Raw genomic sequence first — 16,566 nt, forward strand, 5'->3', positions numbered from 1 at the left:
TATAAAACCATTGTTTTTTAATTAGATTTGTTATAAATGAAATATACTTAATAGATATGTGCTTAATTGCAGGAACATATATAATGATTTAACTCAGAAAGTCGAATGTTGGACGATATTGGCTAATTATCTCTTTAGAACAGACAGAGTAAAAATAATATATTTTCTATATCTTCAATAGTATTTCTGGAAATTTTCACTGCTACTTGCGATTCTCTGCTGGTATTATATATATTTAAATTAAAACATAAGCGTAGTTAGGTTATGATTAGGTTAGGTTAAGTTGGCTTGGCGCGAAGTGACGTGACGGCCTTGTACCCAATGTTCACTTGAGGTTAAATAATGGCTATGAGGTTATAAATAATGGATATGAGACATAATTTACAAAACAAAAATGTCGAATAAAAACTCCACTCAGAAGAAATAATCAATGAAATCCTGATTAAAAGCTATTATTCTCTAAAATTACAAATTTAGTTTAACTAAAAACAGTTCTGCATACTCAAATTAATCTCTTATTTCTAAACCACATTATAAAAAAGTCATCATGCATACTCATACCATCGCCATTGATTCATCACATGTGTGGGAAGTGATGGGTACACTTTTAGGGTATACCAGAGCTAGTTTCATTTGATTACGTCCATGATTTATAAATAATTTATATTTATTATTTCAAGAATTATTTAATACTTAAAAATAATTTTTCAATAATATCCTGCTACCTATATGGAGTTATAGGGCCCAATTATGGGGTACTGCAGCAGACTCAAACCTGGCAATTATCCAGCCTTTCCAATCTAAAACATTACGAATGATCACAAATGTACCTTGGTATATAACGAATGAACAGCTGCATAAACAATTATATGTTCGGACAATCAAGGAAGAAATAGCCAGTATTTTAAAGAATTACGCTCATCGTATATATATGCACCGAAACCCGCTGGTTTCACACCTGATGTCCCCTTCCATCACTTTCACTGGGCATAGTAGTCCATGCGTGCCCTTCTTTTTTTTTTTTTTTGTAGATCGTAATACCTGACAGATTGTAATAAAATAAATGGATTTCAAAAAAAAAAAAAATAATATCCTGCTATTTGAGAGGTAGAACTTTATTAATGGTTGTTTGGCATGTTCACTAGCTTTAAATCTGAATTTCTTATAAAAATTATTCAGGAATTTGATGGTTTCAACCAAATTTCTTTATTTTATTATGCATTTTTCGGATAAGGTATAAAGCTATATATAGTCTGATATTTTTATGAATTAGTATGACGTACTTTTTATATCATATTGCTAGTATCTTTTCTTTGAATAATTTATTTTAAATTTTTTAATTACTGAAATTACATCTTCAATTCAATTTTTTTTAGCTTTTAAAATTTAGCAACCCATTGGTCATATCATTCTCTTAAAGAATTTATTATATATATATAAATATATATAAATATTTGATTGTACATTGTCATCAACAACAAAAACAACTTTACTTCTAATACTCTCAATAGATGAAATAACGAAGCAGAAAAATAATAATTTCAATCTACAGTCCCTAAATAGAAAGTGATATACCAGCCGGACTCTATATTTTGACCATAAATATGTGCTATCCTAAGAGCTTGCATAAAGATGAAATATTCACAAAGATAAACGTAACATAGAATATTAGTTAGCAGTTCCAATGTTCGCGAATCTAGATCAATTTAACGATCATAAAAATAAAACAGAACGAGCAGGTTGATGAGTCAGCTTCAAACGAGAATTAATTTACTTACTTTATTAGAGAGGTTTCGAAAAGTAGTGTACTTATTATAGTAGTTCTGGTACAATAGGTCTCTTCTGGCCGCAGTACCCGCTGTTGGGCAATTTTCACTTCTACTTTTTTAATAAAAATAAATATTATAGTAGTTAATTTAACGTGACATGGTACATGTACAGGTTTTGTACGAATAAGATGAAATAAAATAGTATCAGCTTCTCCGGGGCACTTCTTCGTGGAACGATATAAAGCTATGATGAGTCTGTCCAATCGCAATTTCTATAGATTTTGTTCGCTTTTAGCTGATGAAGAGACACCTACTGTGTCAGTGTTCAGTCTTATCTGGACATTAATATAAGTATGCGAGCACTAATTCACACTGCGATATCTCTAAAATTTTGGAGACCGTTTAATCAAAATATGTTTTCAAGTTAATTGAAGAGGTTTGACCTTCCTTTAACATATCATAGCTTTTTATGAAATAACTAATACTATATTAGTCTACTTAGACTCACATATTAAATATAAAATAAAAAATAATGCGATAAATGTTAATAGGATTTATATCAATTACTTGTATCTATTCAAAACATACATAAGACCTTTTTATTGAATTTTTTGAAACTTCGATATAGTTTTAAAATAATATGTTGAAGAGCTGAAATTATACTGTTCCTCATCATCATTTATTATTAGAACTAGATGGGAATTTTGTGTACATTTCACTGATAATTCGTATTGCTTCTACATCTAAGAAGAGACAATCTATCCAATGGAACCTCACTCCTCTCCTCTTGTTCATTGTTTTATCGCAATACATGTACTCTTATGGATGAAAACACATTTTTATAATGTGTGCGTGAAGTCTATGGTATTGTATGCATCTGAAACCTGGCTGGCGAACTCCACAATAGCGCGAACGCTACGGAGTTTTACGAAGAGATGCTTAAGAAATATTATGCGAATTTGGGTGCCAAGGATTATTTCAAACGATGATCTATTACAACTTGCAGGCCAAGAATACATAAACATAAAATATAGAAGGCAATATATACATTTTTCAAAAGCTATATTTATACATTTTTCAAGAAGTTTGAGGCTAATGATATTGTTGGACAAATTTGGATCAATTAGTGAATTGTAAAATAAATTGATTTTATTTGCATCAGTTAATTATCGTATCTTAAAAAATTTAGATGTGTAACACTCCACGCTCTATATATATATATATATATATATATAAAATAGAAAAAAAATAGTTTATTTGACTTAACAAAATTAACAATGGTCTACTTTCAGGCAAACCAAAAAAGAAATAATACACTGGTTAAATAATGAATAATTCCCGATTTCACGCGCATTAGACCCATATCAAAAGAACTACTTATTTTGTTTTATTTGAGATGTTTATTTTTGTTTCCTTTATAATTTGTGAAACAGAATAAGTAGTAACTATGATTAAATAACTTGCTGTTAGTCTCTACTTAGTTGACCATTACAGACATTAAACGTTCTTGATCACTCGATTAGTTGCTTGCTGTCTCCAGTTAGTAGTACCGAGAGTTCCCAAATCGTTGCTCACTGGTACGATTTGGGAACGTACTTCTACCGAAAATGCTACTAGTACTTCTGGTACTTCTACCGAAAATGCGGACGTCCGCTACCGCATTTTCCACCTGCGGGTACCTAATCGAATACCTTTCTAGCCGCAGCACTTTTTTCCATTCGCATGAAGCCAGCAAAGCCGCTGAATTTTTATGTGCGGTATAGCTCATATAGCAAAAGCCTTCGAAGAATTTTTCTCTCGAATGCTCCTAACGCCTTCTTATCACTATTGGACTTTACAAGCTTCTGTATCATACGGCTGGACAGGCAATTATAACTAATTATAAAAAAAAAATTGAGTCCCAAAACGTATAGTTAAACATCTTTAGTTGGCCTTATAATAAATTTTAGTATGCAAGCACTTTTCTAAAGTGACTAACTGAAAAAACTAATGTAATAACAATAAACTTATTAATAAATTTTTTTTAAAGTATTAAAATTAAACTTAAATATACCAAATATGAATATTATAACAATTTTAATATTAATTATGTTGAAGCTATTTGAGCCATAACACTTGCGAACTTTACTCATTCTTAACTCGAGGTATATTGCATTTAAATTTATGTTAAACATATCTTTTTAAGCTTAATTATAGTCATCGCGTAAATTTAATATTACTATGATATAAATAGATAGGTCCCTATATTGTATAAATAGTATAAATGTATAATATATGGATAGTTCTATTATACTATCTATATACCTTAAATCGGCAGAGAAGTTATTTTAATTATACTTTAATAAAATAAATTATTGTCAATTTGGAAAATTTGCAGTTTGGGTCAACTATGATCTGAAAAACGTTGTAATCAGAGTTTTTGAAGACCTTATGATGGCTACGATTGTAATAACGCTCCGTCTGTCCATCCATTTGTTGGTTCTGAGACTTAAAAATTTTATCTACAAGTTTGTTTCATTTCTTTAACTTTAATGCTATAATTTATATTGGTTCCGATTTTTCATAAATTTTTTCATATAGACAGATATATAAATATATACCACCAAACTTATTCATGTTTAAATTAAAAAAATTTTAAATTGAAGATAATTGTACATAAGTATCTTAAATACGTCTTGTAGATGTATGTATGTAACATATATACATTCTCTCCTATATTTTTGAAATATTTTTGTGTTCAGAAATTTTTATCTTTCTATATTTTCTGATTTACAATATAGTTTTTCTTGACTTTAAAACATTTTATTAAAAAATATTAATGGTGCACTCTAGTAAAGAGTTATACGGGCGTTCTTTGAAAAAAATCTCTCTACACCGCGCAATGTTACTAGTCTCCAAATTTCACATGGAAAATGCTGGTCCTGTCCTGTCAGTATCGTTTTAAGATACCTGCATAGAAAAATAGCTGTTATTATCTCTCCAGCCGTATCAGTGTAACTGTACCGAAAATTTTGTAGATTGTCAAATTTTGCTATATAGTAATCTATATTATTAACAATATTAGATACTAAATTTAAACCAATTATTATTACAATAGTTATGGTTTAGTTGAAGCAATAAAAATTTCAAGTAAAATTTGATATACATTAAATCACATTATAAATCCTACCTGATTTAAATGGCGAAGAATAAAATTTTGACTGTAAATTATGTTACCAACCATCATCACTAAAGAACTTATATATACATTATTATTATTATTGTTAAGAGTAGGTGTCTAAGCCTAACATCGATGTTCCAGTTTCTTTTTATTAGGATCATGACAATTAGGGTGTGATAAATTTCAACTTTCTGTCAACTTGCTTGTCTGTCCAGGTTTTGACTCCTAAGATGCTTATGTATTTTGTAATATACTTTGTTTGTTAGGATTAACCTTCAATCCATTTCGTTTCTAACGTTCTAGTCCCAGTTTATATTGGATACAACAGTAATTTTGTATTAGAAAAATCTATGAAACTTACCAATTACCAATGTCAATTTCTTCAACAACATGTAGAATGAGATGCAATAGTGATTTACAAATGCAGCAAATATATCCCTAGAGCTAAGCCTTAAAAGCAATACAAACATGACCGAATATATACGAATTAATGAAAACAATAACGGGAATATGAAAACGTGTAGGGCGCCAGATCCATAACCAGAAATTAACTTCGACGGGCTTATATCACAAAAAAAAAAAAACTTTTCTAAAAAGGTTTAGTTGGAATCTCTGAATTGTCGGTTCGGTGCAGAAACCGGTTTATCTACTTTTCGTACTGATTTCTGCTCATAAACAGAAATTTACTTCTAAGACAGCCAATACGGTAAAAACTTGACAATTTTGAAAGTAACCTTTTAAATATAGAATCTTTTTTGAAAAAAAAATCGTTAACTGCACCTCTATCAACTGCAATATCTCATTGAATTCTACTATAATTATAGCTAGCATACTAAGTCTATTATTCGCACTTACATTTCTTATTAGAGTTTTTATTCTTTTTCATAACAAAAAATAATCTGTCGTCATCAGTCATTTGTTAATCTGTCGTCATTTGCTAGAAGACAACTCATGGTTGAGAAATAAGTTCCAGTACAACAACAATTGTAAAACCTCTGTAGATGCAAACATTTTATTTTTCTACATAATCACCTTTTAGCTCGATACATTTAGTCCAGCATTTTTCTAATTTTCTTATTCCCTCCAAATAATAGGAGGGAATAATTCATTCGACTCAAATCTCTTACCGCCCAGCCATTTCTGTAGGTTTGGAAACAGAAAATAGTTGCAGGGGACTAAATCTGGAGAATATGCTGGATGGGGTAACAATTCGTGACTAGACAAGTGTGCATACGTGAATTGTGGAACAGCACTTTCTTCTTCGCCAAATGCGGCCGTTTTTGCTTCAAATCAACGTCGAATCTGTTCAAAAACTTTGAATAATATTCGTTTTATCTTTCTCGAGGTAATCGATGTGAATGACACCGCTTGCATCCCAAAAAACTGTGGCCATGAATTTGTTGGCTGACAAACATTGTTTGGCCTTCTTTTGGCCTTCTTTCATTCTCCGATCATCCAATATCATTTCTTGGATTTTATCGACGATCACTTTTTCCGGCGTGATCACTTCTTTTGGGTGACCTGAACGTTCGGCGTCACTAGTGCTGGTACGACCACAACGGAACTCTGTAAACCACTTCTTAACCATTGAAATTCATGGTGCCGAGTCCCCGTAGTATTTATCAAGTCTTTTCTTAGTTTCATATCTGCTCCGATACAATGTTTCAAATCACTGTTGGATTCAATTACACAATTAAAATACATTCTAGTCGGAGATTTCGTTTAAAATTTGGTGCGGTTCCGAAATAGTCCACAGTACTATTATTAAAATTAGAAGCATTTGTAAAAATAAGTCTATATTCTACAATCAATATCTTATAAGCATACATATACATCGAAAGTGTATTTCGGTATTTCAATGAAAATTTCAATGACGATCTCAAAACGCAAGATTTAAAGTGCTTTTTAAAATCATCAAGTAAAGAAATAAAGAAAGAATATAACTAAGTGCTTAAATCCTTTAGTGAACTATATTTATTGTAACTATTAATCGAAATTCTGCAATATAAAGACTTAGTTTTTAATTACTCTGATGGGAACTGTATACACTGGTATGAATTTTAAGGATTAAGCTTAGCAGATTATTTCTGGCGGAGGTCACTCTAGATGAATTTTGGAATTAGAAAATTATAGGGAATTTAATGTGTTTGATCTAAATTTCGCTGCTTTACGCCCTTCCTTTCTGGTTTAGATAAATCTAGTTAGCTAGATATTAAGCCTGTTGCTCTAACATCTCTACCTTGATTACTAAAATGGGTTTGCACCCGAATGCACACGATTACAATATTCATTCATATTCATTCCTAAGAGGTGATTTTAGTGGGTTCTAGTCTCACACTGGCTTTCGATGCTTTCCATCTACTGCGTTTATGAAAGTACAGACCACAAAAATCTCGATGGATACATAAGTTAATCGTTAATGGGTTATTTGAGAACGAGAACTAAAATATAAATCAATAAGTTCAGAACAGCTGAACAGATATAGTGTAAATAATATATAATAAATACATAATAGATATATATATTGTACATAATAATATATAAATAACATTTTGTTGAATGATGATGTAGTCAAAAGATTTAAATCAGCATTTCAAATAGAATTTCTTTTAAGTGATCTTAAACAAATCTCATCAGATAAATTTATTTTTATTTAATTAAATTAATTAATTTTATTTTTTAATGCAAAATTCCAAAGTTATGAATATCAGGTTTTAATTATACCATTTCGATGACTTGTTTTGAAATTGTTTTTGTCGAAATAAAATTTTTATGCATTTAAAAATTATTAATTTATTCATTCATAAATTACTATTTTATATTTAGATATCAAAAATTTAAACTTATTTACCTTGTGGGAAATGAGCGCGCCGACGAGCTTGCTAGGCTAGGCGCCTCTTCCACGGGTACCCCTATTTCGATCCCTGCCCCTGTCAGCTACGGGCGTAGGCTGATTTGTGACCATTTTTTGCGAAAGGCAAATAGTGAGTGGACCCTTACTCTCTCAGCAGCCAGGTCAAGGGCTACTTGGCCCATTTATTCCAAATATAGAACCTCTGACTTAATCTGTAGAAACAAATCTGAGGTTTCTAAGCTAGTATCTATCTTTACGGGTCACTGGTCCATAGGACGGCATGGAGCCAGACTTGGCCTTTCCTGTGGTACCTCATGTAGTGCGTGTCTACCAATACTTGAAGAAATGACACCAGAACACCTGATGTGTTTTTGTCCAGGTCTGGCCAGAACTAGGTTTAAGTTTCTAGGGGCCCCTTCTTCAACTCACTTAGCGATATCTCCAGCATCAGCATTAGCCAGATTCTTGCCTTTGTTAATGCCTCTGGTTGGTTCTAGTTCGACCCTCTATCTACTACCCACTTTTACGAGGTTTTTGTGGACTCAAAACGGCTTTCATCCTTAGCTATTTGAGGAGGATTCGTCCTCCCTCCACCACAACTAACTAACTAACCTTCTTTACCACATTAAGACCATTCATATTTGTAGAAACCCAATTTTAGCTTGCCCTCTTATTGAAAAAGAATAAATCTAATTGTACTCCCCGCAAATAATTATTATTCTAAATAAAGAATATTTATTTTCGCAGATTTCTCGCTTACTTATTTACTAAAACGTCAGTTATTGAGAACGTCAGAACGATCTAACATCAGTTGAGGGCTAGAACTCCTGGCATATATCAAAGAAGACAATTACAAAGAATCTGCTTTGACCTTAACTAAACAGAACTTACTTCGTTCTAATAAATGAGAACCAAAACGCCAGTTATTGAAAACGTCAGAACGTCTTTAATTCAGATGAAGGCTAGAATGCCTGACATATATCAAAGAATCTGCTTTGACGATAACTGAACAGAATCCACTAGTTATTGAGAATGTCAAATGAGGGCTAGAACTTCTGGCATATATCAAAAAAAACAATCACATATAATTCGACTAGGTGTCTGCAAGCAGAACCGATATTCTATCTCCTCCGAGAGACATATATATATGCTCAAAATAGTAATATAGGCTAAATACCCTGCCGATAATCAAGAAGAAGCACTTCATTGTTAAGACAAACTAGCCGTTCAGCTTAATGTTTGCTTGAAGTGAAAATCGATACTGAGATTTTCTTTGGCTAGAAACTACTTTTCTATTAGAGAATCTGTTTGTGGTCCTTTGTGCCTCATAAATAGATGAAAAAAAGTAGATAGATATATCGAGATATTTACAAGATTATTAAATATCAAATCTATCACATTTTCATACAGAAGACGGTGAAGGAACATATAAAATAGAGCTCCTAATTGATAAAATTACATCTACAGAATTATGAAAACGTTTAAAAAAAGTTTTATAATTACCTTTTAGAAAGACATCATCAACAGATACTACAAAGATATCGAAATCATAATCAGTAATATTACTAATAAAGTAGTTATAGCAATCATATGTAAAGAAAGCAAATAGTTCCTTTTTTAAAACAAGATCTTGATGGATTGAAAGATTTGTATTTAAAGTGAAGATACTTGGAATTGCCGACACCGTAACCAACATTGAGATAAACGTGAGATATAAGATTCTCTACAAAAAACTGAAATGTGATGGAAGTTGATAATATCTGAAGTTGATAATTTTATTGTTATTAATTATTATTGATTACATTATTCTTATCAATTCTATTACTACTCAGTAATTAAAAAAAGACGATTTGAAAGTATAAGTAAAATCAAATTTGTATCTAAGATTTCACAAAGTTTCATTTTAATGTCTGTTTGCTAACTGTGTAAGTGTGCTGTGACTGCTACCTTTACTACTATCGAAAAAAAGGCTGCGAAAATGGTGCCAACTGGTAAAAATGTGTGTCGACCGGACGCCGACCTGATGGGTGACGACTATACTTTCGAAGCTGTGAAAGATTTAATCTACCTTGACATCGCCGTAACGAACAACAATGATGTCAGCCTGGAGATAAGATGTAGAACTACCATTACTAATAGGTGCTGCTGTGTGTTCAGTACCCAATTGAGATATAGAACACTCTCTTGACCAACGAAACCTATGTTCAATATTATGTTTATTCTACCTCTGCTTCTGTACCACACAGAAGTATGGATGCTATCACAGAATGATGAAATATCATTGGGAGTTTTCGAGAGAAATTTCTTTGTTATCTTTCTGTTAGACGGCTACAGTATCTGAATAGACCACGAAAAGTACGAGCTTTCTCACGACATATACATAGTTCATGAATGGAGTGGATGACAATGTTCCATCGAATAAAGATATTTGAAACGATAGTTGGAGGAAGATAGCATATAGGTACACCACCTCTCCGTTGAAGTGATCTAAATAAGCGAACACCAATCGCACTTGATATACAAGAGTGGATAAGGTTAACACGCAGCAAATTTGGGTGGAGAGTAGCGCTGTATCAGACAAAAACTCGAAACCAATGTTTTGGTCAATTAAGCAAAAAAGTAACTCTATAGGAGTGAAAGCTTACAGTCTTCTTAGTTGTGTAGTATATGTGACGGAAGTTTCTCTCATTCGAGGGTCTTAATATGCTTTAAGCTGCATTTCTTAATAATGGTTATTACTGTTTCGATGTGACAAAGAAAAATTTCATTGCACCGGACGAAGATAATACAGCAATTATACCAATCGGTAAAATTACAGGTTACATTCACTTTAAGTGGAGAACCCATTCATATGTTAGGCTTAACACTGTTGCAATCTTACAATGTAAGTATATATATATTATCTGAAGTTCAAAAGCTATCTTTGTAGAAACCATTCAAAGGCTACAAAAGCAACTACAATTAGCCCTAAAAATAAAAACAATCTACTGAGTACTTGCTTGAAATTTTTAACTAAGTTTGGGGAACAAAAGTCCGTTGTACAAAGTAATAGCTTGTCTGAACACACATTGACAAAATATGGAGCACTGAAAGTATTTGCATTGCTAAAATTCTACAAAGGCATCAATTATTAAATATATTTATTAAATTTATTATTAAACCTCTATAGTATGTATTAAACTACGTCATTCATCAAGACGTGAACTGTCCTTTATTATTTAGCTATGATCCTTAAGAATGTAAGTACCTAAAACCGCTTTTTTAGTTTTTCCTACGGATATAGCAGGAAATATTGAAGAAAATGTTCAATCTTTAAATATAGTTCTTAAGTAGGTTGTGACCTATTACTCTTTCAGACTAATATGCTTATGAGACACTGGAATAATATCGGAAAATTTCTGCTTACCCGTTTGATGTTGAAAATAACATATTTTGACATGAAGACAGCTTCCAATTTATGTATAGATTGATTTATACTGCAAAAGTTTTCAGTTTTTTTATGTTTGATGTAAATAAATATCATCTTATTTTTATATACTAGCACAGACTCACTGATTTATATTACTCTGATACCTATTTCTGATTCAGTTTTATTCATAAGAAGAAATTATTCACACTCTTAGATCGCAGGTTTATCACAACCTCTTTGATAACTGTGAAAGCGAATAGGTGGCGAAATTGGAAAGTTGCACTACCGACTTATAGGTGCTTGCTTTTTTGAGTACACTCTAAGAATTGTAGATACTTCTCCGCAGTTTTTTGATGCTTATATACACTAAGAATTCAAACAATATATATTATACGTGAGAATGAAAAAATAAATAAGCAAAAAGAGATTTTGGTCCTTCGCTTAGTCAGTTTTGGACGTCCTTGAGATGAGCTTGTAGTTCCTGGGAACCGGTGAAAGAATTTTTATGAACGCTGAGAAGAGCAGTATCGTGTGCAAACGTAGATGTTGTTATTTTTTGACTAGTCGGCAAATCCGATGTAAATATGAGGTATAAAACCGGTTCAAGAACGCTGACCTGCGGGACTCCAAGCATTCACATCAATCTCATCTGTGGTTGTATCCTTGAGTTTAAGCTTGTATTTACGTCTAGTTAGGTATAAAATCAATAGTTTATGGAAGGAAGCTGGTAAAATTTGCCTAATTTTAAAGATTAGATCTTCGTGCCATACTTTGTCAAAATATATAGCATCTAAACCTTCCATGTGTTCCATTATAAACGCAAGGAAACTGAGGCATATAGTTGTAGATTATGAATTAATAAAAAATATATTCCGACTTCCAAACACCGTTATCTACAAACTCTATTCATAGTCGAAAATTGTTTTCATTATGTTTTTCAGATGATTTAAAAAGCTTCATTTTACAATTTTAGTATAGTAATTCGCAAATGAAATGAATAAGGATATGACAAATAAAACTACAAAAAAAAAAATACAATTGTCTATTGACTAAACAAAAGTATATCCCAGAAAAATATGTGTTAGTAAATCTCGGAGAAATAACGTATATATTTCGATTGTTATGAATATTCTTTTATTAGAATTTATTATATACCACACATAATATGTATAAACCACATTTCTGTTTTAGTTTACACTGATAAAATGGCATGAATAGCAATGACAATGGAATGACAAACACTGTACGTAGGACCGGACTTAGTACTAAAATGTATAAAACAAAATCATTTATATGCTAAAATCAAGGGTTATGGCCATTTAAACCGCTAACTTAAGTAAGTAATACAAAATGCGAGAATAAACGAGAATAAAAAGGATTACTGGGATAGTATACCAGGATTAGCATAAGACTTGAATAAGAGATACCAGGATTGTATGAACCTATCAAAAGAAAAACTTAGAATCATTACAGGAATCATAATAAGGGCATTGTAAACTAAAATACCATCAACTGTAGATTCTGCGAAGAGAATGAAGAGTCGGACATACATGTGCTTTTAGAATGCCTTGCGCTAATACACATACGGTATAGACTTCTGTGAATGTATATTCTTACGGAAGACGCAATAAAACTCTGTAAAGTTGGTTCAATTGTAATTTTTATTGACGCAACAGGGCTTACAGAGCTAGTCTAAACGGAATAGACTGCTGTGAATGTATATTCTTACGGAAGACGCAATAAAACTCTGTAAAGTTGGTTCAATTGTAATTTTTATTGACGCAACAGGGTTTCGAGACCTAGTCTAAACGGAATAGACTCCTGTGAATGTATATTCTTACGGAAGACGCAATAAAACTCTGTAAAGTTGGTTCAATTGTAATTTTTATTGACGCAACAGGGCTTACAGAGCTAGTCTAAACGGAATAGACTGCTGTGAATGTATATTCTTACATAAAAGGCAATAAAACTCTGTAAAGTTGGTTCAATTGTAATTTTTATTGACGCAACAGGGTTTCGAGACCTAGTCTAAACGGAATAGACTCCTGGGAATGTATATTCTTACGGAAGAGGCAATAAAACTCTATAAAGTTGGTTCAATTGTAATTTTTATTGACACAACAGGGCTTAGAGACCTACACTAAACCCATAAAGGGGCACAATAGACACAACGGATGTCACATCCCCTAAACAATACTAATAATATGCAGATGTCTCTATTGCCGTTAGTAGAGTGTTGTTGTCATTCACACGTCATTGTCATATGCCAGTTATTGCCTAAAATTTTCTCGTAAACTTATGAACACATTAAAAATTGAAGCGAAAATCAGGATTTCTGTCTCAGTATTATACGAGAAAAGCTCTATTTGCCGAGCATTTGTGCTGCGAAAGCTTAAAAGCTCTCAACGGACAAATAAGGCACATAAGGCGAATATATCTTTTTTTATTCATCTTCACTGTTTACTGGCTTTTGTATTTTGGTCCTTTTTTGTTTTGCCAAACTCATGGTGTGTTTCGTAGCCATTAGGAGTGATTGTCTTCAGTTTCAATTTCAATTTTAGTTTCAGTTTCAGTCTTCCGCGTAGTCCTTTCGAGTATTGTCCTTTTTTGGTGTAATCACCGAATAAAATACACAAACATTTTATTTACTGTGCAAAAGTTATTTACCTTGAAATTATAAACAAAAACAAGACGATTTACAAACAGCAAAGGACCAAATCAAAGTTACCGTTTAAATCGAAATTTATTCATAATCAAGTCAGTTCTCATATATTTTTCTTAATGTTAAGGCTTTTAAATACCGTTGAATATGATTGATGATTGTTTGTTTGATTTCGGTTGAATTTATGTAATTTCTAACCCGCCCTAGGATGTGTGAAATTCAACGTCTAAAACTAAGCCGCTAAGTAAAAAGAATTTATAATAAAAGTACAATTATTTTGTAGCCGCGTAGTGCATTTAATATAATCATTTACTGTATTACTGTATATATATACAAATCTGTATTTAAATAAGAATACTCGTAGTGTTTAAAGATTTAAACGTTAAATAAGACATCAAAACTGTCTAATTTGTGCCTTTATATACACTTTCTAAATCTCTACTGAGTACTTCCTGCACAACTTCAGCTTCAGCTTCAGCTTCACCTTCAGCTTCAACAAATAACGATTAAAAGACTTAACTAATATGTTTGTTTAAATAATATAGAATATTGGACAGAAATATATAATAAATATTATAAAAGCTAATAAAGGAAAAATATATATAACAGACATAAAGTCAACTACACTACTAACAGAGAGCAGCAGAGGGAAAAAGGATTCGAAATTCAATTTGAAATCATTTCAACGATTAACACTCGGGTCAGTAGTTACAAACTCAATTGTTATAATTTTATTTATTATTTAGACGCATACCTACATATATACACATGTACCTTAATAATACACAAAAAGATAGTATCTCGAACACAGAGTCATATTTATATACTTAGTTTACTTTAGCTCGTAGTCAAATGTTGTATAGTTTCGGCAACGACAACGACAACGACAGCGACAGCGACAGGAACATTGAACCATTGAACCATTGAACCATTGAACCATTGAACCATTGGGATAATCAAAAGGACAACACACGTAACATGCTTTAACAAAATTTATTGACCTTTGCTTTACTTCGACTTCCAAAGGAAAATTTTAGGGTTAAAGAAGTCAACTAAAATTCAGTGATTTTCAGTTATGATTACAATTTATATTACAAAATTATAACAAAGTTGATTAAGATCCATCAGACGATTTGAAGGTAACATTCTGATACAAAGCCCAAAAGTTATTTAATTAAATAGCAAATAAAACTTTACTGAGTTACAGGGAAAAAACTTCAAATAAGAATTTATAGGTACCATAGGCTTAGGTACCGAAACTTCTACACCCTTTATAAAAGGTACCCTAAAGATGACTGTGAACTGTAGTCAAAATATTGACCGAAAACTTTTTAAAAAATATTATTCAAAAAGTTTTGTATTATTTAAGTAATTGACCAGTTATTACTATTATTAAAAGAATATAAATAACCTTTGGCCATTAAAACAATAAATTAATTAGAAACCATTATTTTAGACAGTTATTAATAGAAATTGCATTATGATTATTATCACCATTATCACCACTATTATCAGCACATATCAATAACAGTCAAATCATGATACTAGGAAAATTGCAATCATGCCATTTAGCGTTATTATTAGTATGTTGGGAAAATTCGACTGGTGAGCTAGGGATTTATTGTGCCCCTTTCGTTGAGTTGGAGAAATACAAATATTTGTTGCCAAATCATGGCACCTGGTAAACTGAAATCATAATATTTATCATTATAATTATAACCATGTTGGAAAATATTGGTATTGCTATCTAGAACTCTATTGTGCCAGCTTCATGAATTTGAAGAAATACTATTATCTGTAATCAAATTATAGCACCAAGGAAATGAGAAAGATGTCATTTATCATTATTATTATTAGTATGTTACGGAAGTTCGATTTGTGACCTATAGATTTATTGTGCCCATTTCATGGCAACCGGGAAACTGGAATCATAACATTTATTATTACAATTATAACTATGTTGTGGAAAATTTGTATTGCAATCTAGAGCTCTATTGTGCCACCTTCATGGCACACGAGAAACTAGAATTATGTCATTTATTATTATTATTTATTTATTATAATTATTATTATCATAATATATTGTGATATTCGCACTACAACTCAGAGATATTTTATGTCCTTTCATGAGCTTCGAGAAATACCAACGTTCGTTGTCAAATCATGGCACCCAGGAAACTTATATCATTTATCATGATTATTATTAATAAGCTGGAGAAATTCGAATAATTTTCAAGAGACTTATTGTGTCCCTTTTATAGATTAAAAGCATTTCTTTAAACCCAAGTTTCTCTATAAATTGTAGCTTTCAACATTACAAAGTTTTATTTCTTCACCCGGTTTGAGATGTTTACCTAAGTACTTTCTTCGTCATTACAAAAACCTACAAGTCTCATTAGAGTAAGATACCATTTGAGTAAGATAAGTAAGGTATTTTTGAGATGGCAGCTTAATCTACAGTACACTATCAGAATTCCTGTAATGATTCTATAATTTTTTTACTTTATTGCTTAAAATCCTTAATTGGTTATAAGTTAAAGATCTCAGTACCGCTTTCTTTATTTCTGTTTTTACTCTCTTATAGGTGAAAATAAATATCTTCTCCTAAGTCACAGATGGGTTCCTTGCGTACAAGCAGTCAAAGTATCAATTTTTTGACAAAGTTTGTCAGCAGGTTAGTTACCGTAAATTTTAGCTTGACCCCAAAACTCA

This window comes from Teleopsis dalmanni, chromosome X (assembly GCF_002237135.1).
Source record: "Teleopsis dalmanni isolate 2A chromosome X, ASM223713v2, whole genome shotgun sequence".
Taxonomy (NCBI): Eukaryota; Metazoa; Arthropoda; class Insecta; order Diptera; family Diopsidae; genus Teleopsis; species Teleopsis dalmanni.